General features: G+C 41.6%; 1 protein-coding gene across 1 annotated transcript in view; it reads right to left on the bottom strand.

The window, feature by feature from the left end:
* LOC139745709 (uncharacterized) overlaps window positions 1–24,872 on the bottom strand; it is a 509,563-nt gene that overhangs the window by 347,712 nt on the left and 136,979 nt on the right. The window contains exon 2 of the mRNA XM_071656155.1: window positions 13,319–13,407. The gene's annotated coding sequence lies outside the window, so the exon portion shown is untranslated. The remainder of the gene's footprint in view (window positions 1–13,318; window positions 13,408–24,872) is intronic.

A 24,872-nucleotide genomic window follows, 5' to 3' on the forward strand; every position in this document is an offset into this window, starting at 1 on the left:
TGAAGTGTTTTAGATACCTGGGAGTGGATCTGGCAGCGGATGGAACCATGGAAGCGGAAGTGGATCATAGGGTGGGGGAGGGGGCGAAAATTCTGGGAGCCTTGAAGAATGTGTGGAAGTCGAGAACATCATCTCGGAAAGCAAAAATGGGTATGTTTGAAGGAATAGTGGTTCCAACAATGTTGTATGGTTGCGAGGCGTGGGCTATGGATAGAGTTGTGCGCAGGAGGATGGATGTGCTGGAAATGAGATGTTTGAGGACAATGTGTGGTGTGAGGTGGTTTGATCGAGTGAGTAACGTAAGGGTAAGAGAGATGTGTGGAAATAAAAAGAGCGTGGTTGAGAGAGCGGAAGAGGGTGTTTTGAAGTGGTTTGGGCACATGGAGAGAATGAGTGAGGAAAGATTGACCAAGAGGATATATGTGTCGGAGGTGGAGGGAACGAGGAGAAGAGGGAGACCAAATTGGAGGTGGAAAGATGGAGTGAAAAAGATTTTGTGTGATCGGGGCCTGAACATGCAGGAGGGTGAAAGGAGGGCAAGGAATAGAGTGAATTGGAACGATGTGGTATACCGGGGTTGACGTGCTGTCAGTGGATTGAATCAAGGCATGTGAAGCGTCTGGCGTAAACCATGGAAAGCTGTGTATGTATGTATATTTGCGTGTGTGGACGTATGTATATACATGTGTATGGGGGGGGGTTGGGCCATTTCTTTCGTCTGTTTCCTTGCGCTACCTCGCAAACGCGGGAGACAGCGACAAAGTATAATAAATAAATAAATAAATATATATATATATATATATATATATATATATATATATATATATATATATATATATATATATATATATATATATATTATATATATATATATATATATATATATATATATATATATATATATATATATATATATATATATATATATCCCTGGGGATAGGGGAGAAAGAATACTTCCCACGCATTCCTCACGTGTCACAGAAGGCGACTAAAGGGGACGGGAGCGGGGAGCTGGAAACCCTCCCCTCCTTTTATTTTAACTTTCTAAAAGGGGAAACAGAAGAAGGAGTCACGCGGGGAGTGCTCATCCTCCTCGAAGGCTCAGATTGGGATGTTTAAATGTGTGTGGATGTAACCAAGAAGAGAAAAAAGGAGAGATAGGTAGTATGTTTGAGGAAAGGGACCTGGATGTTTTAGCTCTGAGTGAAACGAAGCTCAAGGGTAAAGGGGAAGAGTGGTTTGGGAATGTTTTGGGAGTAAAGTCAGGGGTTGGTGAGAGGACAAAAGGAGTAGCACTACTCCTGAAACAGGAGTTGTGGGAGTATGTGAGAGAGTCTAAGAAAGTAAACTCTAAATTGATATGGGTAAACCTGAAAGTGGATAGAGATGGGTGATTATTAGTGCCTATGCACCTGGGCATGAGAAGGAAGATCATGAGAGGCAAGTGTTTTGGGAGCAGATGAGTGAGTGTAAAAGTAGTTTTGATTCACGAGACCGGGTTATAGTGATGGTGATTTGGATGCAAAGGTGAGTAATGTGGCAGTTGAGGGTGTATATGGGGTGTTCAGTCTTGTAAATGGAAATGGTGAAGAGCTGGTAGATTTGTGTGCTGAAAAAGGACTGGTGATTGGGAATACCTGGTTTAAAAGCGAGATATACATAAGTATACGTATGTAAGTTGAAGAGAAGGCCAGAGAGCGTTACTGGATTACGTGTTAATTGATAGGCGCGCGAAAGAGAAACTTTTGGATGTTAATGTGCTGAGAGGTGAAACTGGAGGGATGTTTGACCACTATCTTGTGAAGGATAAGGTGAAGATTTGTAGAGATTTTCAGAAAAGAAGAAAGTTGGGGTGAAGAGGGTGGTGAGAGTAAGTGAGCTTGGGTCGGAGACTTGTGTGAGGACGTACCAGGAGAGACTGAGTGCAGAATGGAAAATTGGTGAGATCAAAGGACGTAAGGGGAGTGGGGGAGGAATGGGATGTATTTAGGGAAGCAGTGATGGCTTGCGCAAAAGATGCTTGTGGCACGAGAAGCGTGGGAGGTGGGTTGATAAGAAAGGGTAGTGAGTGGTGGGATGAAGAAGTAAGATTATAATATGAAAGAAAAGAAAGAAGCATTTGGACGATTTTTGCATGGAAACAGAGTAAATGACTAAGAGATGCATTAAAGAAAGATGCAGGAGGACAAGAGAAAGGTGCAAGAGGTGAAAAAGAGGGCAAATGAGAGTTGGCGTGAGAGAGTATCATTAAGTTTTAGGGAGAATAAAAAGATGTTTTGGAAGGAGGTAAATAAAGTGCGTAAGACAAGAGAACAAATGGGAACATCGGTGAAGGGGGCTAATGGGAAGGTAATAACAAGTAGTGGTGATGTGAGGAGATGTAGTGAGTATTTTGAAGGTTTGTAGAATGTGTTAGGTGACAAAGTGGCAGATATAGGGTGCTTTGGTCGAGGTGGTGTGCGAAGTGAGAAGGTTAGGGAGAATGATTTGGCAAACAGAGAAGAGGTGGTAGAAGCTTTGCGGAAGATGAAAGCCGGCAAGACAGCGGGTTTGGATGGTATTGCAGTGAAATTTATCAAAAAAGGGGATGACTGTGTTGTTGACTGGTTGGTAAGGATATCTAATATATGTGTGACTCATGGTGAGGTGCCTGAGGATTGGCGGAATGCTTGCATAGTGCCATTGTACAAAGGCAAAGGGGATAAGAGTGAGTGCTCAAATTACAGAGGTATAAGTTGGTTGATTATTCCTCGGAAATTATATGGGAGGGTATTCATTGAGAGGGTGAAGGCATGTACACAGCATCAGATTGGGGAAGAGCAGTGTGGCTTCAGAAGTGGTAGAGGATGTGTGGATCAGGTGTTTGCTTTGAAGAATGTATGTGAGAAATACTTAGAAAAGCAAATGGATATGTATGTACCATTTAGGGATCAGGAGAAGGCATATGATAGAGTTGACAAAAATGCTCTGTGGAAGGTATTAAGAATATATAGTCTCGGAGGCAAGTTGTTAGAAGCAGTGAAAAGTTCCTATCGAGGATGTAAGGTATGTGTACGTGTAGGAAGAGAGGACAGTGATTGGTTCTCAGTGAATGTAGGTTTGCGGCAGGGGTGTGTGATGTCTCCATGGTTCTTTAATTGGTTGATGGATGGGGTTGTTAGGGAGGTGAATGCAAGAGTTTTGGAGAGAGGGGCAAGCATGCTGTCTGTTGTGGATGAGAGGGCTAGGGAAGTGAGTCAGTTGTTGTTGGCTGATGATACAGCGCTGGTGGCTGATTCGGGTGAGAAACTGCAGAAGCTGGTGACTGAGTTTGTTGTAGTGTGTGAAAGAAAAAAGCTGAGAGTAAATGTGAATAAGAGCAAGGTCATTAGGTAAAGTAGGGTTGAGGGACAAGTCAATTGGGAGGTAAGTTTGAATGAACAAAAACTGCAGGAAGTGAGGTGTTTTAGATATCTGGGAGTGGATTTGGCAACGGATATAACCAGGGTGGGGGAGGGGGAGAAAGTTCTGGAGGCGTTGAAAAATGTGTGGAAGGCGAGAACATTTGATGGAACAGTGGTTCCACCAATGCTATATGGTTGCAAAGCGTGGGCTATAGATAGAGTTGTGCGCAGGAGGGTGGATTTGTTGGAAATGAGATGTTTGAGGGCAATATGTGGTGTAAGGTGGTTTGATCGAGTAAGTAACGAAAGGGTAAAAGAGATGTGTGGTAATAAAAAGAGTGTGGTTGAGAGAGCAGAAGGGGGGTGTTTTGAAATGGTTTGGTCACATGGAGAGACATAATTCATACTCGCTGCCTTTATTCATTCCCGTCGCCACCCCGCCACACATGAAATGACAACCCCTTCCCCCCGCAAGCGCGTGAAGTAGCGCTAGGAAAAGACAACAAAGGCCACATTCGTTCACACACAGTCTCTAGCTGTCATGTATAATGCACCGAAACCACAGCTCCCTTTCCATATCCAGGCCCACAAAAAAACTTTCCATGGTTTACCCCAGACGCCTCACATGCCCTGGTTCAATCCACTGACAGAATAACGACCTCGGTATACCACATCGTTCCAATTCATTTTATTCCTTGTACGCCTTTCACCATCCTGCATGTTAAGGCCCCGATCGCTCAAAATCTTTTTCACTCCATCCTTCCACCTCCAATTTGGTCTCCCACTTCTCATTCCCTCCACCTCTGATACACATATCCTCTTTGTCAACCTTTCCTCACTCATTCTCTCCATGTGACCAAACCATTTCAAAACATCCTCTTCTGCTCTCTCAACCACACTCTTTTTATTACCCCACATCTCTCTTGCCCTTTCATTACTTACTCAATCAAACCACCTCACACCACATATTGTCCTCAAACATCTCATTTCCAGCACATCCACCGTCCACCGCACAACTCCATCTAGAGCCCACGTCTAGCAACCATATAACATTGTTGGAACAACTATTCCTTCAAACATACCCATTTTTTTGCTTTCCGAGATAACGTTCTCGCCTTCCACACATTTTTCAACGCTCCCAGAACTTTCATCCCCTCCCCCACCCTGTGACTCACTTCCGCTTCCATGATTCCATCCGTTGCTAAATCCACTCCAAGATATCTAAAACACTTCACTTCCCCCAATTTTTCTCCATTCAAACTTACCTCCTAGTCGACTTGTCCCTCAACCCTACTCTACCTAATAACCTTGCTCTTATTTACATTTACTCAGCTTTCTCCTTTCACACACTTTACCAAACTCAGTCACCAGCTTCTGCAGTTTCTCACACGAATCAGCCACCAGCGATGTATCATCAGCCAACAAGGACTGACTCACTTCCCAAGCTCTCTCATCCACAACAGACTGCATACTTGCCCCTCTCTCCAAGACTCTTGCATTCACCTCCCTAACAACCCCATCCATAAACAAATTAAAGAACCACGAAGACATCACGCACCCCTAACGCAAACCGACATTCACTGAGAACCAATCACTTTCCTCTCTTCCTACACGTACACATGCCTTACATCCTCGATAAAAACTTTTCACTGCTTCTAACAACTTGCCTCCCACACCATACATTCTTAATACCTTCCACATAGCATCTATATCAACTCTATCATATGCCTTCTCCAGATCCATAAATGCTATATACAAATCCATTTGCTTTTCTAAGTATTTCTCACATACATTCTTAAAGGGAAACACCTGATCCACACATCCTCTACCACTTCTAAAACCACACTGCTCTTCCCCAATCTGATGCTCTGTACATGCCTTCACCCTCTCAATCAATACCCTCCCATATAATTTACCAGGAATACTCAACAAACTTATACCTCTGTAATTTGAGCACTCACTCTTATCCCTTTTGCCTTTGTACAATGGCACTATGCAAGCATTCCGCCAATCCTCATTCACCTCACCATGAGTCATACATACATTAAATATCCTTACCAACCAGTCAACAACACAGTCACCCCTTTTTTTCTTTCTTAATAAATTCCACTGTAATACCATCCAAACCCGCTGCCTAGCCGGCTTTCATCTTCCACAAAACTTTTACTACCTCTTCTGTGTTACCAAATCTAACTCCCTAACCCTCTCATCTCGCACACCACCTTGTCCAAAGCACCCTATATCTGCAACTCTATCATCTACACTCAACAAACCTTCAAAATACTCACTCCGTCTACTTTTCACATCACCACTACTTATTACCTCCCCATTAGCCCCCTTCACCGATGCCCCCATTTGTTCTCTTGTCTTACGAACATATTTAACTACTTCCAAAATATCTTTTTATTTTCCCTAAAACTTAATGCCACTCTCTCACCCCAACTCTCATTTGTCGCTGTCTCCCGCGTTAGTGAGGTAGTGCAAGGAAACAGACGAAAGAATGGTCCATCCCACCCACATACACATGTTTATACATGCACACTCATGCACGCACATATACATACCTCTACATTTCAACGTATACACACATATACATACACAGACATACACATATATACACATGTACATATTCATACTTGCTCCCCAGCGCGTGCGCGAGGTAGCGCTAGGAAAAGACAAAATCCACATTCGTTCACACTCAGTCTCTAGCTGTCATATATATATATATATATATATATATATATATATCGTAGAAGGCGACTAGAGGGGACGGGAGCGGGGGCCCAGAAATCCTCCCCTCCTTGTATTTTTTTTTTTAACTTTCTAAAATGGGAAACAGAAGAAGGAGTCACGCGGGGAGTGCTCATCCTCCTCGACGGCTCAGACTGGGGTGTCTAAATGTGTGTGGAAGTAACCAAGATGTGAAAAAAGGAGAGATAGGTAGTATGTTTGAGGAAAGGAACCTGGATGTTTTGGCTCTGAATGAAACGAAGCTCATGGGTAAAGGGGAAGAGTGGTTTGGGAATGTCTTGGGAGTAAAGTCAGGGGTTAGTGAGAGGACAAGAGCAAGGGAAGGAGTAGCAATACTCCTGAAACAGTTGTGAGAATATGTGATAGAATGTAAGAAAGTAAATTCTCGATTAATATGGGTAAAACTGAAAGTTGATGGAGAGACATGGGTGATTATTGGTGCATATGCACCTGGGCATGAGAAGAAAGATCATGAGAGGCAAGTGTTTTGGGAGCAGCTGAATGAGTGTGTTAGTGGTTTTGATGCACAAGACCGGGTTATAGTGATGGGTGATTTGAATACAAAGGTGAGTAATGTGGCAGTTGAGGGAATAATTGGTATACATGGGGTGTTCAGTGTTGTAAATGAAAATGGTGAAGAGCTTGTATATTTATGTGCTGAAAAAGGACTGGTGATTGGGAATACCTGGTTTAAAAAGCGAGATATACATAAGTATACGTATGTAAGTAGGATAGATGGCCAGAGAGCATTATTGGATTACGTGTTAATTGACAGGCGCGCGAAAGAGAGACTTTTGGATGTTAATGTGCTGAGAGGTGCAAATGGAGGGATGTCTGATCATTACCTTGTGGAGGCTAAGGTGAAGATTTGTATGGGTTTTCAGAAAAGAAGAGTGAATGTTGGGGTGAAGAGGGTGGTGAGAGTAAGTGAGCTTGGGAAGGAGACTTGTGTGAGGAAGTACCAGGAGAGACTGAGTACAGAATGGAAAAAGGTGAGAACAATGGAAGTAAGGGGAGTGGGGGAGGAATGGAAGTGGAAGTGGATCATAGGGTGGGGGAGGGGGCGAAAATTCTGGGAGCCTTGAAGAATGTGTGGAAGTCGAGAACATTATCTCGGAAAGCAAAAATGGGTATGTTTGAAGGAATAGTGGTTCCAACAATGTTGTATGGTTGCGAGGCGTGGGCTATGGATAGAGTTGTGCGCAGGAGGATGAATGTGTTGGAAATGAGATGTTTGAGAACAATGTGTGGTGTGAGGTGGTTTGATCGAGTAAGTAACGTAAGGGTAAGAGAGATGTGTGGAAATAAAAAGAGCGTGGTTGAGAGAGCAGAAGAGGGTGTTTTGAAATGGTTTGGGCACATGGAGAGAATGAGTGAGGAAAGGTTGACCAAGACGATATATGTGTCGGAGGTGGAGGGAACGAGGAGAAGTGGGAGACCAAATTGGAGGTGGAAAGATGGAGTGAAAAAGATTTTGTGTGATCGGGGCCTGAACATGCAGGAGGGTGAAAGGAGGGCAAGGAATAGAGTGAATTGGATCGATGTGGTATACCAGGGTTGACATGCTGTCAGTGGATTGAATCAGGGCATGTGAAGCGTCTGGGGTAAACCATGGAAAGCTGTGTATGCATGTATATTTTGCATGTGTGGACGTATGTATATACATGTGTATGGGGGTGGGTTGGGCCATTTCTTCGTCTGTTTCCTTGCACTACCTCGCAAACGCGGGAGACAGCGACAAAGCAAAAAAAAAAAAATATATATATATATATATATATCCCTGGGGATAGGGGAGAAAGAATACTTCCCACGTATTCCCTGCGTGTCGTAGAAGGCGACTAAAAGGGAAGGGAGCGGGGGGCTGGAAATCCTCCCCTCTCTTTTTTTTTTTTTTTTTTTCCAAAAGAAGGAACAGAGAAGGGGGCCAGGTGAGGATATTCCCTCAAAGGCCCAGTCCTCTGTTCTTAGCGCTACCTCGCTAATGCGGGAAATGGCGAATAAAAAAAAAATGAAAAAAAAAAAAAAAAAGAATATATATATATATATATATATATATATGTATATATATATATATATATATATATATATATATATATATATATATATATATATATATATATATATATATATTATCCCAGGGGATAGGGGAGAAAGAATACTTCCCACATACATATACATATACCTATATACTATTTTTTATTTTTTTTTATTATACTTTGTCGCTGTCTCCCGCGTTTGCGAGGTAGCGCAAGGAAACAGACGAAAGAAATGGCCCAACCCCCCCCCCATACACATGTATATACATACGTCCACACACGCAAATATACATACCTACACAGCTTTCCATGGTTTACCCCAGACGCTTCACATGCACTGCTTCAATCCACTGACAGCACGTCAACCCCGGTATACCACATCGCTCCAATTCACTCTATTCCTTGCCCTCCTTTCACCCTCCTGCATGTTCAGGCCCCGATCACACAAAATCTTTTTCACTCCATCTTTCCACCTCCAATTTGGTCTCCCTCTTCTCCTCGTTCCCTCCACCTCCGACACATATATCCTCTTGGTCAATCTTTCCTCACTCATCCTCTCCATGTGCCCAAACCACTTCAAAACACCCTCTTCTGCTCTCTCAACCACGCTCTTTTTATTTCCACACATCTCTCTTACCCTTACGTTACTCACTCGATCAAACCACCTCACACCACACATTGTCCTCAAACATCTCATTTCCAGCACATCCATCCTCCTGCGCACAACTCTATCCATAGCCCACGCCTCGCAACCATACAACATTGTTGGAACCACTATTCCTTCAAACATACCCATTTTTGCTTTCCGAGATAATGTTCTCGACTTCCACACATTCTTCAAGGCCCCCAGGATTTTCGCCCCCTCCCCCACCCTATGATCCACTTCCGCTTCCATGGTTCCATCCGCTGCCAGATCCACTCCCAGATATCTAAAACACTTCACTTCCTCCAGTTTTTCTCCATTCAAACTCACCTCCCAATTGACTTGACCCTCAACCCTACTGTACCTAATAACCTTGCTCTTATTCACATTTACTCTTAACTTTCTTCTTCCACACACTTTTCCAAACTCAGTCACCAGCTTCTGCAGTTTCTCACATGAATCAGCCACCAGCGCTGTATCATCAGCGAACAACAACTGACTCACTTCCCAAGCTCTCTCATCCCCAACAGACTTCATACTTGCCCCTCTTTCCAAAACTCTTGCATTTACCTCCCTAACAACCCCATCCATAAACAAATTAAACAACCATGGAGACATCACACACCCCTGCCGCAAACCTACATTCACTGAGAACCAATCACTTTTCTCTCTTCCTACACGTACACATGCCTTACATCCTCGATAAAAACTTTTCACTGCTTCTAACAACTTTCCTCCCACACCATATATTCTTCATACCTTCCACAGAGCATCTCTATCAACTCTATCATATGCCTTCTCCAGATCCATAAATGCTACATACAAATCCACTTGCTTTTCTAAGTATTTCTCACATACATTCTTCAAAGCAAACACCTGATCCACACATCCTCTACCACTTCTGAAACCACACTGCTCTTCCCCAATCTGATGCTCTGTACATGCCTTCACCCTCTCAATCAATACCCTCCCATATAATTTACCAGGAATACTCAACAAACTTATACCTCTGTAATTTGAGCACTCACTCTTATCCCTTTTGCCTTTGTACAATGGCACTATGCACGCATTCCGCCAATCCTCAGGCACCTCACCATGAGTCATACATACATTAAATACCCTTACCAACCAGTCAACAATACAGTCACCCCCTTTTTTAATAAATTCCACTGCAATACCATCCAAACCTGCTGCCTTGCCGGCTTTCATCTTCCGCAAAGCTTTCACTACCTCTTCTCTGTTTACCAAATCATTTTCCCTAACCCTCTCACTTTGCACACCACCTCGACCAAAACACCCTATATCTGCCACTCTATCATCAAACACATTCAACAAACCTTCAAAATACTCACTCCATCTCCTTCTCACATCACCACTACTTGTTATCACCTCCCCACTTGCGCCCTTCACCGAAGTTCCCATTTACTCCCTTGTCTTACGCACTTTATTTACCTCCTTCCAGAACATCTTTTTATTCTCCCTAAAATTTAATGATACTCTCTCACCCCAACTCTCATTTGCCCTCTTTTTCACCTCTTGCACCTTTCTCTTGACCTCCTGTCTCTTTCTTTTATACATCTCCCACTCAATTGCATTTTTTCCCTGCAAAAATCGTCCAAATGCCTCTCTCTTCTCTTTCACTAATACTCTTACTTCTTCATCCCACCACTCACTACCCTTTCTAATCAACCCACCTCCCACTCTTCTCATGCCACAAGCATCTTTTGTGCAATCCATCACTGATTCCCTAAATACATCCCATTCCTCCCCCACTCCCCTTACTTCCATTGTTCTCACCTTTTTCCATTCTGTACTCAGTCTCTCCTGGTACTTCCTCACACAGGTCTCCTTCTCAAGCTCACTTACTCTCACCACCCTCTTCACCCCAACATTCACTCTTCTTTTCTGAAAACCCATACATATACATATATATACATATATACATATACATATATATATATATATATATATATATATATATATATATACATGGATGGGGTTGTTAGGGAGGTAAATGCAAGAGTCCTGGAAAGAGGGGCAAGTATGAAGTCTGTTGGGGATGAGAGAGCTTGGGAAGTGAGTCAGTTGTTGTTCGCTGATGATACAGCGCTGGTGGCTGATTCATGTGAGAAACTGCAGAAGCTGGTGACTGAGTTTGGTAAAGTGTGTGGAAGAAGAAAGTTAAGAGTAAATGTGAATAAGAGCAAGGTTATTAGGTACAGTAGGGTTGAGGGTCAAGTCAATTGGGAGGTGAGTTTGAATGGAGAAAAACTGGAGGAAGTGAAGTGTTTTAGATATCTGGGAGTGGATCTGTCAGTGGATGGAACCATGGAAGTAGAAGTGGATCATAGGGTGGGGGAGGGGGCGAAAATTCTGGGAGCCTTGAAGAATGTGTGGAAGTCGAGAACATTATCTCGGAAAGCAAAAATGGGTATGTTTGAAGGAATAGTGGTTCCAACAATGTTGTATGGTTGCGAGGCGTGGGCTATGGATAGAGTTGTGCGCAGGAGGATGGATGTGCTGGAAATGAGATGTTTGAGGACAATGTGTGGTGTGAGGTGGTTTGATCGAGTAAGTAACGTAAGGGTAAGAGAGATGTGTGGAAATAAAAAGAGCGTGGTTGAGAGAGCAGAAGAGGGTGTTTTGAAATGGTTTGGGCACATGGAGAGAATGAGTGAGGAAAGGTTGACCAAGACGATATATGTGTCGGAGGTGGAGGGAACGAGAAGTGGGAGACCAAATTGGAGGTGGAAAGATGGAGTGAAAAAGATTTTGTGTGATCGGGGCCTGAACATGCAGGAGGGTGAAAGGAGGGCAAGGAATAGAGTGAATTGGATCGATGTGGTATACCGGGGTTGACATGCTGTCAGTGGATTGAATCAGGGCATGTGAAGCGTCTGGGGTAAACCATGGAAAGCTGTGTATGCATGTATATTTGCATGTGTGGACGTATGTATATACATGTGTATGGGGGTGGTTGGGCCATTTCTTCGTCTGTTTCCTTGCACTACCTCGCAAACGCGGGAGACAGCGACAAAGTATAAAAAAAAAAAAAAAAAAAAATATATATATATACATATACATATTTATATTTGCTCACATTCATCTACTCTGGATATCACCCCACCCCACAGGAAACAGCATCACCATCCCCCTACATCAGCAAGGTAGCGCCAGGAAACAGATTAAAAAAGGCCACATCCGCTCACTCTCATTTTCTAGCTGTCATGTGTGATGCACCAAAACCAGAGCTCCCTATTGCTCAAAATCTTTTTTCGCTCCATCCTTCTACCTCCAATTTGGTCTCCTGCTTATCCTTGTTCCCCCATCTTAGACCCAAATATCCTGTTTGTCAATCTTTCCTCGCTAATTTTCTCAATTTGTCAAAACCTCCTCACTCCAACAACAGAAACAGCATGTAAATATTCACTTACACTCTTACTAACAAAACAACCATTTCTTAAGGTACTTACAAAAATATTAACTGAAAAGAACAATTTCAGCAATTTTTGACCTGTTACTAAGGTCAGAAAAAGTGGACAACAGACGACATATAAATATATTTGTAACATGATAATGAAAATGGGATATAATTCAGCCCTCAGAGGAACATAAAGTAAAGTTTTGAAAGGTTCCATTTGCTTTCAGTTATGCTTTCACTCACATTAACCCTAAGCTTTCCCATACCTTCAGAACCCTTCAGCATAGGAAAAACCAACACATTATAAATCACCAGTGTTCACGTTATACATCACTTAAACACTAGTATGTCATATCACCCTCAATATGCTATGTTTATATGTTGGTTTCACACCACTGAAATGCACTTTTACCAATATCTTAAACCTATGTACAGATTGATAAAATCCATGATAACTGATGAATGAAATCCTCACATTGATATACTGTAGCAGTCTACCAGGTACAGCCTGATAGATATCAACAGCTGGTCTCAGTCCATGAAACTTGTAAACAAAACAGAAACCAGGTTTCTTTTTTGTAGGCAACAGTCATAGACAAAAGTCCTAATTGAAAGTGAACCACAGATGAAATACAGAATGAAAAGAGAGTGAAGTAAAGGTGAGGAAAAAATCTAGGTAATTACTGTTTAGAGATGAAACAATTTCAACTCATTAATATTGATGAAAAACATTTCCAACAGATCCACTATAACCAGTAGGACTCTGTTCCACCTGCTTTGATAACTTCCAAAAAAGTCATGTTACATTTGGTGGGGTAAGGTTTCTCAAACTGTTCCTGCCTCTCATATTCATTATAAGTTTTCCAAAAGAAACACATTTTAGCACTATCCTAAGAAACCAAAGACAACCTATTTTAACACTCTTTAGTGATCACTACATGTGTAACAGAATTCTACCAGCAATGATTCTTCTTGACACTAATAAATTAAAACTGCTTTTCTTAAGCCTTACTAAGTACTGTACTAAAATCTAGGTTTTACCAGACTCCCTCTTCAAGTGGTTACAACGCCAGTAAGAAGTTACCTTTGATGAAGCTGTACCATCTTTCACTCCAGAAGACACCATCATTTCCCTGCTCCTGCATGGAGTGCAGCCTTGAAGCTCCAGGAATCCTGTAAAAAGGATCCTGGATTTAGATAATAATGATAATAACCATAATCTAACTGTAGCAAAGATTTTTTTTTTGTGTTGCCACATTATTTACAGTGGAGCTTAACAAAAAAAATTTGAGAAATATCATGATTTATCATGGAGAAATAGGGATTAGGTTTGCGTGATTAGGACTCTTCTTATTATATGATAAAAGGTGTCAAACGAAGAGATCCGGTGATCAGAAAAAATGTGATTTCCTAATGAAAAAAAATACATGAAATATGTACAAGTCAAGAGAACCTCTGGAAACCTCACCAAACTTCATCTAACAGGTGACATTTATCACATTTTCAAGGTCAACTGAATGATACAACTGCTAAGGTTTCACTTATTTCCAGTTTTTTGCCTCTGTGTGAATTTACTTCCATGCAAGTGCATTTAAGTGTACAATCTTCACCTAGAAGCATTAACTAACAGATTGCAGTGTCAGTGACATGTAGACAACCGTACTGAAAATTAATGTACAGTGTTTATGACAGGTATAAATCAAATACTTTATAAAAATAATTTCCTAATTTCCAATTTAACTAAGCAGCTAAGCTGTATAAATCAAAAACATATATGAAAACCTCTCCTAACATCACCTAGATGCCAGAATCAAGTCATTTTTAAGTTTATTTGAATATCATGATTATTTAGGTCTTCTTTACATCCAGTTTTTGATGCGAGTTCATGTGGACAAAAACACATTCCTTTACACATTCTTTACAACACAGCAAAATGTAAATTTAGAAAACATAGTTGAAACGTTTCATTTTTACAAATGAAAATTCGGGTAAATCTCATTCCCTAATTAATGTTTCAAGGGGATTCTGCTGATTCTGCCTAGTTTAGAAAAATTATTCATTTATTTATTTTGCTTTGTCGCTGTCTCCCGCGTTCGCGAGGTAGCGCAAGTTCCTATACACATTCTTTACAACACAGCAATATGTAAATTTAGAAAACATAGTTGAAACGTTTCATTTTTAAAAATGAAAATTCAGGTAAATCTCATTCCCTAATTAATGTTTCAAGGGGATTCTGCTGATTCTGCCTAGTTTAGAAAAATTATTCATTTATTTATTTTGCTTTGTCGCTGTCTCCCGCATTAGCGAGGTAGCGCAAGGAAACAGACGAAAGAAACGGCCCAACCCACCCCCATACACATGTATATACATACACGTCCACACACGCAAATATACATACCTATACATCTCAATGTACACATATATATACACACACAGACACATACATATATACCCATGCACACAATTCACACTGTTTGCCTTTATCCATTCCCATCTCCACCTCGCCACACATGGAATACCATTCCCCTTCACCCTCATGTGTGCAAGTTAGCGCTAAGAAAAGACAACAAAGGCCCCATTCGTTCACACTCAGTCTCTAGCTGCCATGCAATAATGCCCGAAAACCACAGCTCCCTTTCCACATCCAGGCCCCACACAACTTTCAATGGTTTACCCCAGATGCTTCACATGCCCTGATTCAATCCACTGACAGCACGTCAACCCCGGTATACCACATCGATCCAATTCACTCTATTCCTTGCCCGCCTTTCACCCTCCTGCATGTTCAGGCCCCGATCACTCAAAATCTTTTTCACTCCATCTTTCCACCTCCAATTTGGTCTCCCACTTCTCCTCGTTCCCTCCACCTCCGACACATATATCCTGTTGGTCAATCTTTCCTCACTCATTCTCTCCATGTGCCCAAACCATTTCAAAACACCCTCTTCTGCTCTCTCAACCACGCTCTTTTTATTTCCACACATCTCTCTTACCCTTACGTTACTTACTCGATCAAACCACCTCACACCATACATTGTCCTCAAACATCTCATTTCCAGCACATCCACCCTCCTGCGCACAACTCTATCCATAGCCCATGCCTCGCAACCATACAACATTGTTGGAACCACTATTCCTTCAAACATACCCATTTTTCCTCTCCGAGATAATGTTCTCGACTTCCACACATGCTTCAAGGCTCCCAGGATTTTCGCCCCCTTCCCCACCCTATGATTCACTTCCTCTTCCATGATTCTATCCGCTGCCAGATCCACTCCCAGATATCTAAAACACTTTACTTCCTCCAGTTTTTCTTCAATCAAACTTACCTCCCAACTGACTTGACCCTCAACCCTACTGTACCTAATAACCTTGCTCTTATTCACATTTACTCTTAACTTTCTTCTTTCACACACTTTACCAAACTCAGTCACCAGCTTCTGCAGTTTCTCACATGAATCAGCCACCAGCGCTGTATCATCAGCGAACAACAAATGACTCACTTCCCAAGCTCTCTCATCCACAACAGACTTCATACTTGCCCCTCTTTCCAAAACTCTTGCATTCACCTCCCTAACAACCCCATCCATAAACAAATTAAACAACCATGGAGACATGACACACCTCTGTCGCAAACCTACATTCACTGAGAACCAATCACTTTCCTCTCTTCCTACACGTACACATGCCTTACATCCTCGATAAAAACTTTTCACTGCTTCTAACAACTTGCCTCCCACACCATATATTCTTAATACCTTCCACAGAGCATCTCTATCAACTCTATCATATGCCTTCTCCAGATCCATAAATGCTACATACAAATCCATTTGCTTTTCTAAGTATTTCTCACATACATTTTTCAAAGCAAACACCTGATCCACACATCCTCTACCACTTCTGAAACCACACTGCTCTTCCCCAATCTGATGCTCTGTACATGCCTTCACCCTCTCAATCAATACCCTCCCATATAATTTACCAGGAATACTCAACAAACTTATACCTCTGTAATTTGAGCACTCACTCTTATCCCCTTTGCCTTTGTACAATGGCACTATGCAAGCATTCCGCCAATCCTCAGGCACCTCACCATGAGTCATACATACATTAAATAACCTTACCAACCAGTCAACAATACAGTCACCCCCTTTTTTAATAGATTCCACTGCAATACAATCCAAACCTGCTGCCTTGCCGGCTTTCATCTTCCGCAAAGCTTTTACTACTTCGTCTCTGTTTACCAAATCAATTTCCCTAACCCTCTCACTTTGCACACCACCTCAACCAAAACACCCTATATCTGCCACCCTATCATCAAACACATTCAACAAACCTTCAAAATACTCACTCCATCTCCTTCTCACATCACCACTACTTGTTATCACCTCCCCATTTGCGCCCTTCACTGAAGTTCCCATTTGCTCCCTTGTCTTACGCACTTTATTTACCTCCTTCCAGAACATCTTTTTATTCTCCCTAAAATTTAATGATACTCTCTCACCCCAACTCTCATTTGCCCTCTTTTTCACCTCTTGCACCTTTCTCTTGACCTCCTGTCTCTTTCTTTTATACATCTCCCACTCAATTGCATTTTTTCCCTGCAAAAATCGTCCAAATGCCTCTCTCTTCTCTTTCACTAATAATCTTAGTTCTTCATCCCACCACTCACTACCCTTTCTAATCAACCCACCTCCCACACTTCTCATGCCACAAGCATCTTTTGCGCAATCCATCACTGTTCCCTAAATACATCCCATTCCTCCCCCACTTTAGAAAAATATCAAGGTTTAATATTAATTTACCACACATTGTTCTCTGACATTCACAGCCCTCCCTACTACTAGCTTCGTCATCAGTGTCAGAAAATTAATTGAAAAAAGGGTTCGGGTCCAATTCAGGCTATCCCAGCCTTAATTTATTCTCCAAAACAAAATCTATCATTCTATAAGAAATTCTTTTATATTCCTCACATTATCCTGGAGAAAGTAAAAACCTACCTTTTAAAAATGGGGGAAAGTAATAACCGCTAGGAAAGACAAGGTAACCAGTTATAAATCTTTGCAATAAAGGGTAAAAAAATATGTATCTTAGAAGCTTATAATGCTTATCTGATAAATCTTAACCAGAGTAATGTAATTTCAACTTACAAAGAAAAACAAATTAATTCAAATAGCAACAGAACCATGAGTCTTTTTGAGGGTCTTTAATTGTGAAAGAGATCAGAAATTCATCAATTAGTATGGTAACAGGTAAAAGACATACAGATGATTTAAAAAGAATACCTGTGAACTTTATGCAATTACGTTATCAAGGAGACAAAAATAATGTCAGAATTCAAACTGAATTAAAACATCTATCATACTGAATCTTAAAAATGATGTTGCTTTCAACTAGTTTAATTGAGAAATCATTCCATACGTTAAAATTCCTGCTGAAGATAAATGACTTTACATTATTTGCAGTACTTTACCCACATATTTGTATCCATCACTATAAGTAAAATCAGACAAATCCACCCTAAAGCAGCTACAATGATTAAGAGTACTAAATCCTTTAATAAGTCTGAATACCTGTGCCAATCATCTTTTAATCTCTTTTCTAAGCAAAATAAGTTATAGTTGTTGAGTCAGCTTTTATAGAATTTGACTATCACTCCAGGTATCACCTTCCTTGCTTAGCGCTGTTCTTTTCTCTGCCACTCCAGGAATCATCTTTCTTGCTTACTGCTTTTCTTTCTCCATTCTATGCCTTTTATCAAGTAGAATGACCAAAACTGAGGGCAATATTCAATTTTTTTTCACCATTTCCTACATTAGCAAAGTAACAGCAAGAACAGATGGAAAAAAGGCTACATCCGCTCACATCCATTCTCTAGCTGTCATGTGTAATGCACCAAAACCACAGCTCCCAGTCCACAACCAGGCCCCACAGACCTTTCCATGGTTCAGTCCACTGGCAGCAAATTGCACCCTGTCTACTAAACTGCTCCAGTTCACTTTAGTCTGTGCACGCTTTCACCTTCCTGCATGTTCAGGCCCCATACACACTTTTTTCATTCCATCCTTCTATCTCCAATCTGTTTATCCCTTCTCTTTATCCCCTCCACTTCTGACATATATATATATATCCTCTTTGTCAATCTCTCCTCACTCATCATCACCATAGGTCCAAACCATTTCAGCACACCCCCTTCAGCTCTCTCAACTACACTCTTCTTGTAAGCATACCTTTCTCATACCCTTTAATTACCATACACCTCATATTGTCTTCAAGTATTTCATTTCAAAAACATCCATCCTCCTGCACACATCCTCATCTTCAGCCCATGCCTCATGTCCATACTACATTGCTGGGAATACATACACTCAAACACACCCATTTTTGCCCTCTCAGATAACAGCCTTTCCACACATTCCTCAATGCTTCCACAACCTTCTTTCTCTCATCCACCCTATGACTCACTTCTGCTTCCATGACTTCATTTGCTGCCATGTCTACTCCCAAGTATTCAAAACACTTCACTTCCTCCAAATTTACTTCATTCAAACTCACACCCAAACTCAGTCCCTCTGTCCTGCTAAACACAATAATCTTGCTTTAATTCACATCTACTCTCAACCCCCTCACACACACTCTCCCAAACTCAGACACAAACCTCTGCAGGTTTTCACTCTAATCAGCCACCAGGGTTGAGTCATCAGCAAACAAAAGACTCACTTTCCAGCACCCCCAACCTCACCCCCAACAGATTGCATATAAGCCCCTCTCTCCAAGGCCCATGCATTAACCTCCCCCACCATCCCAACAAAACAAAGAAAATCAAAAAGCCATGATGACATCACCCCCTCCCTTGCTGCAGACCAACTTTCACCTGCATCAACCCACTCTACCTACTCATACAAATGCTTTACACTCCTAATAAAATCTTCTCATCACTCCTGATCGCTTTCCTCCTTCACCATACATTCTTCAGATCCTTATAACTCCATTAAACCTATCATACGTCTTCTCCAAATCTATACATGCAATAAACAAATACTTCTGTCTCTCTATCGTGATCAAACATCCTCTGCCTTGCATGAAACCATATCATTCTTCTCCAGTCTGATGCTCTGTACATACCTTCATCCTCTCAATCAATAGCCTCCCAGACAACTTAACAGATACACACAGCAAACTTTTTTTTTTTTTTTTTTGCTTTGTCGCTGTCTCCCGCATTTGCAAGGTAGTGCAAGGAAACAGACGAAAGAAATGGCCCAACCCACCCCTATACACATGTGTATACATACGTCCACACACGCAAATATACATACTACACAGCTTTCCATGGTTTACCCCAGACGCTTCACATGTCCTGATTCAATCCACTGACAGCACGTCAACCCGGTATATCACATCGATCCAATTCACTCTATTCCTTGCCTTCCTTTCACCTCCTGCATGTTCAGGCCCGATCACACAAATCTTTTTCACTCCATCTTTCCACCTCCAATTTGGTCTCCCACTTCTCCTCGTTCCTCCACCTCCGACACATATATCCTCTTGGTCAATCTTTCCTCACTCATTCTCTCCATGTGCCCAAACCATTTCAAAACACCCTCTTCTGCTCTCTAAACCACGCTCTTTTTATTTCCACACATCTCTCTTACCCTTACATTACTTACTCGATCAAACCACCTCACACCATACATTGTCCTCAAACATCTCATTTCCAGCACATCCACCCTCCTGCGCACAACTCTATCCATAGCCCACGCCTCGCAACCATACAACATTGTTGGAACCACTATTCCTTCAAACATACCCATTTTTCCTCTCCGAGATAATGTTCTCGACTTCCACACATGCTTCAAGGCTCCCAGGATTTTCGCCCCCTTCCCCACCCTATGATTCACTTCCTCTTCCATGATTCCATCCGCTGCCAGATCCACTCCCAGATATCTAAAACACTTTACTTCCTCCAGTTTTTCTCCATTCAAACTTACCTCCCAACTAACTTGACCCTCAACCCTACTGTACCTAATAACCTTGCTCTTATTCACATTTACTCTTAACTTTCTTCTTTCACACACTTTACCAAACTCAGTCGCCAGCTTCTGCAGTTTCTCACATGAATCAGCCACCAGCGCTGTATCATCAGCGAACAACAAATGACTCACTTCCCAAGCTCTCTCATCCACAACAGACTTCATACTTGCCCCTCTTTCCAAAACTCTTGCATTCACCTCCCTACACAACCCCATCCATAAACAAATTAAACAACCATGGAGACATGACACACCCCTGTCGCAAACCTACATTCACTGAGAACCAATCACTTTCCTCTCTTCCTACACGTACACATGCCTTACATCCTCGATAAAAACTTTTCACTGCTTCTAACAACTTTCCTCCCACACCATATATTCTTAATACCTTCCACAGAGCATCTCTATCAACTCTATCATATGCCTTCTCCAGATCCATAAATGCTACATACAAATCCATTTGCTTTTCTAAGTATTTCTCACATACATTTTTCAAAGCAAACACCTGATCCACACATCCTCTACCACTTCTGAAACCACACTGCTCTTCCCCAATCTGATGCTCTGTACATGCCTTCACCCTCTCAATCAATACCCTACCATATAATTTACCAGGAATACTCAACAAACTTATACCTCTGTAATTTGAGCACTCACTCTTATCCCCTTTGCCTTTGTACAATGGCACTATGCAAGCATTCCGCCAATCCTCAGGCACCTCACCATGAGTCATACATACATTAAATAACCTTACCAACCAGTCAACAATACAGTCACCCCCTTTTTTAATAGATTCCACTGCAATACCATCCAAACCTGCTGCCTTGCCGGCTTTCATCTTCCGCAAAGCTTTTACTACTTCTCTGTTTACCAAATCAATTTCCCTAACCCTCTCACTTTGCACACCACCTCAACCAAAACACCCTATATCTGCCACCCTATCATCAAACACATTCAACAAACCTTCAAAATACTCACTCCATCTTCTCACATCACCACTACTTGTTATCACCTCCCCATTTGCGCCCTTCACTGAAGTTCCCATTTGCTCCCTTGTCTTACGCACTTTATTTACCTCCTTCCAGAACATCTTTTTATTCTCCCTAAAATTTAATGATACTCTCTCACCCCAACTCTCATTTGCCCTCTTTTTCACCTCTTGCACCTTTCTCTTGACCTCCTGTCTCTTTCTTTTATACATCTCCCACTCAATTGCATTTTTTCCCTGCAAAAATCGTCCAAATGCCTCTCTCTTCTCTTTCACTAATAATCTTAGTTCTTCATCCCACCACTCACTACCCTTTCTAATCAACCCACCTCCCACACTTCTCATGCCACAAGCATCTTTTGCGCAATCCATCACTGTTCCCTAAATACATCCCATTCCTCCCCCACTTTAGAAAAATATCAAGGTTTAATATTAATTTACCACACATTGTTCTCTGACATTCACAGCCCTCCCTACTACTGGCTTCGTCATCAGTGTCAGAAAATTAATTGAAAAAAGGGTTCGGGTCCAATTCAGGCTATCCCAGCCTTAATTTATTCTCCAAAACAAAATCTATCATTCTATAAGAAATTCTTTTATATTCCTCACATTATCCTGGAGAAAGTAAAAACCTACCTTTTAAAAATGGGGGAAAGTAATAACCGCTAGGAAAGACAAGGTAACCAGTTATAAATCTTTGCAATAAAGGGTAAAAAAATATGTATCTTAGAAGCTTATACTGCTTATCTGATAAATCTTAACCAGAGTAATTTCAACTTACAAAGAAAAACAAATTAATTCAAATAGCAACAGAACCATGAGTCTTTTTGAGGGTCTTTAATTGTGAAAGAGATCAGAAATTCATCAATTAGTATGGTAACAGGTAAAAGACATACAGATGATTTAAAAAGAATACCTGTGAACTTTATGCAATTACGTTATCAAGGAGACAAAAATAATGTCAGAATTCAAACTGAATTAAAACATCTATCATACTGAATCTTAAAAATGATGTTGCTTTCAACTAGTTTGAGAAATCATTCCATACGTTAAAAATCCTGCTGAAGATAAATGACTTTACATTATTTGCAGTACCTTACCCACATATTTGTATCCATCACTATAAGTAAAATCAGACAAATCCACCCTAAAGCAGCTACAATGATTAAGAGTACTAAATCCTTTAATAAGTCTGAATACCTGTGCCAATCATCTTTTAATCTCTTTTCTAAGCAAAATAAGTTATAGTTGTTGAGTCAGCTTTTATAGAATTTGACTATCACTCCAGGTATCACCTTCCTTGCTTAGCGCTGTTCTTTTCTCTGCCCCTCCAGGAATCATCTTTCTTGCTTACTGCTTTTCTTTCTCCATTCTATGCCTTTTATCAAGTAGAATGACCAAAACTGAGGGCAATATTCAATTTTTTTTCACCATTTCCTACATTAGCAAAGTAACAGCAAGAACAGATGGAAAAAAGGCTACATCCGCTCACATCCATTCTCTAGCTGTCATGTGTAATGCACCAAAACCACAGCTCCCAATCCACAACCAGGCCCCACAGACCTTTCCATGGTTCAGTCCACTGGCAGCAAATTGCACCCTGTCTACTAAACTGCTCCAGTTCACTTTAGTCTGTGCATGCTTTCACCTTCCTGCATGTTCAGGCCCCATACACACTTTTTTCATTCCATCCTTCTATCTCCAATCTGTTTATCCCTTCTCTTTATCCCCTCCACTTCTGACATATATATATATATCCTCTTTGTCAATCTCTCCTCACTCATCATCACCATAGGTCCAAACCATTTCAGCACACCCCCTTCAGCTCTCTCAACTACACTCTTCTTGTAAGCATACCTTTCTCATACCCTTTACTTACCATACACCTCATATTGTCTTCAAGTATTTCATTTCCAAAACATCCATCCTCCAGCACACATCCTCATCTTCAGCCCATGCCTCATGTCCATACTACATTGCTGGGAATACATACACTCAAACACACCCATTTTTGCCCTCTCAGATAACAGCCTTTCCACACATTCCTCAATGCTTCCACAACCTTCTTTCTCTCATCCACCCTATGACTCACTTCTGCTTCCATGACTTCATTTGCTGCCATGTCTACTCCCAAGTATTCAAAACACTTCACTTCCTCCAAATTTACTTCATTCAAACTCACACCCAAACTCAGTCCCTCTGTCCTGCTAAACACAATAATCTTGCTTTAATTCACATCTACTCTCAACCCCCTCACACACACTCTCCCAAACTCAGACACAAACCTCTGCAGGTTTTCACTCTAATCAGCCACCAGGGTTGAGTCATCAGCAAACAAAAGACTCACTTTCCAGCACCCCCAACCTCACCCCCAACAGATTGCATATAAGCCCCTCTCTCCAAGGCCCATGCATTAACCTCCCCCACCATCCCAACAAAACAAAGAAAATCAAAAAGCCATGATGACATCACCCCCTCCCTTGCTGCAGACCAACTTTCACCTGCATCAACCCACTCTACCTACTCATACAAATGCTTTACACTCCTAATAAAATCTTCTCATCACTCCTGATCGCTTTCCTCCTTCACCATACATTCTTCAGATCCTTATAACTACATTAAACCTATCATACGTTTTCTCCAAATCTATACATGCAATAAACAAATACTTCTGTCTCTCTATCGTGATCAACACATCCTCTGCCTTGCATGAAACCATATCATTCTTCTCCAGTCTGATGCTCTGTACATACCTTCATCCTCTCAATCAATAGCCTCCCAGACAACTTAACAGATACACACAGCAAACTTTTTTTTTTTTTTTTTTTGCTTTGTCGCTGTCTCCCGCATTTGCAAGGTAGTGCAAGGAAACAGACGAAAGAAATGGCCCAACCCACCCCTATACACATGTGTATACATACGTCCACACACGCAAATATACATACCTACACAGCTTTCCATGGTTTACCCCAGACGCTTCACATGTCCTGATTCAATCCACTGACAGCACGTCAACCCCGGTATACCACATCGATCCAATTCACTCTATTCCTTGCCTTCCTTTCACCCTCCTGCATGTTCAGGCCCCGATCACACAAAATCTTTTTCACTCCATCTTTCCACCTCCAATTTGGTCTCCCACTTCTCCTCGTTCCCTCCACCTCCGACACATATATCCTCTTGGTCAATCTTTCCTCACTCATTCTCTCCATGTGCCCAAACCATTTCAAAACACCCTCTTCTGCTCTCTCAACCACGCTCTTTTTATTTCCACACATCTCTCTTACCCTTACGTTACCTACTCGATCAAACCACCTCACACCACACATTGTCCTCAAACATCTCATTTCCAGCACATCCATCCTCCTGCGCACAACTCTATCCATAGCCCACGCCTCGCAACCATACAACATTGTTGGAACCACTATTCCTTCAAACATACCCATTTTTGCTTTCCGAGATAATGTTCTCGACTTCCACACATTCTTCAAGGCTCCCAGGATTTTCGCCCCCTCCCCCACCCTATGATCCACTTCCGTTTCCATGGTTCCATCCGCTGCCAGATCCACTCCCAGATATCTAAAACACTTTACTTCCTCCAGTTTTTCTCCATTCAAACT

This window comes from Panulirus ornatus, chromosome 62 (assembly GCF_036320965.1).
Source record: "Panulirus ornatus isolate Po-2019 chromosome 62, ASM3632096v1, whole genome shotgun sequence".
In the NCBI taxonomy this organism is placed as follows: Eukaryota; Metazoa; Arthropoda; class Malacostraca; order Decapoda; family Palinuridae; genus Panulirus; species Panulirus ornatus.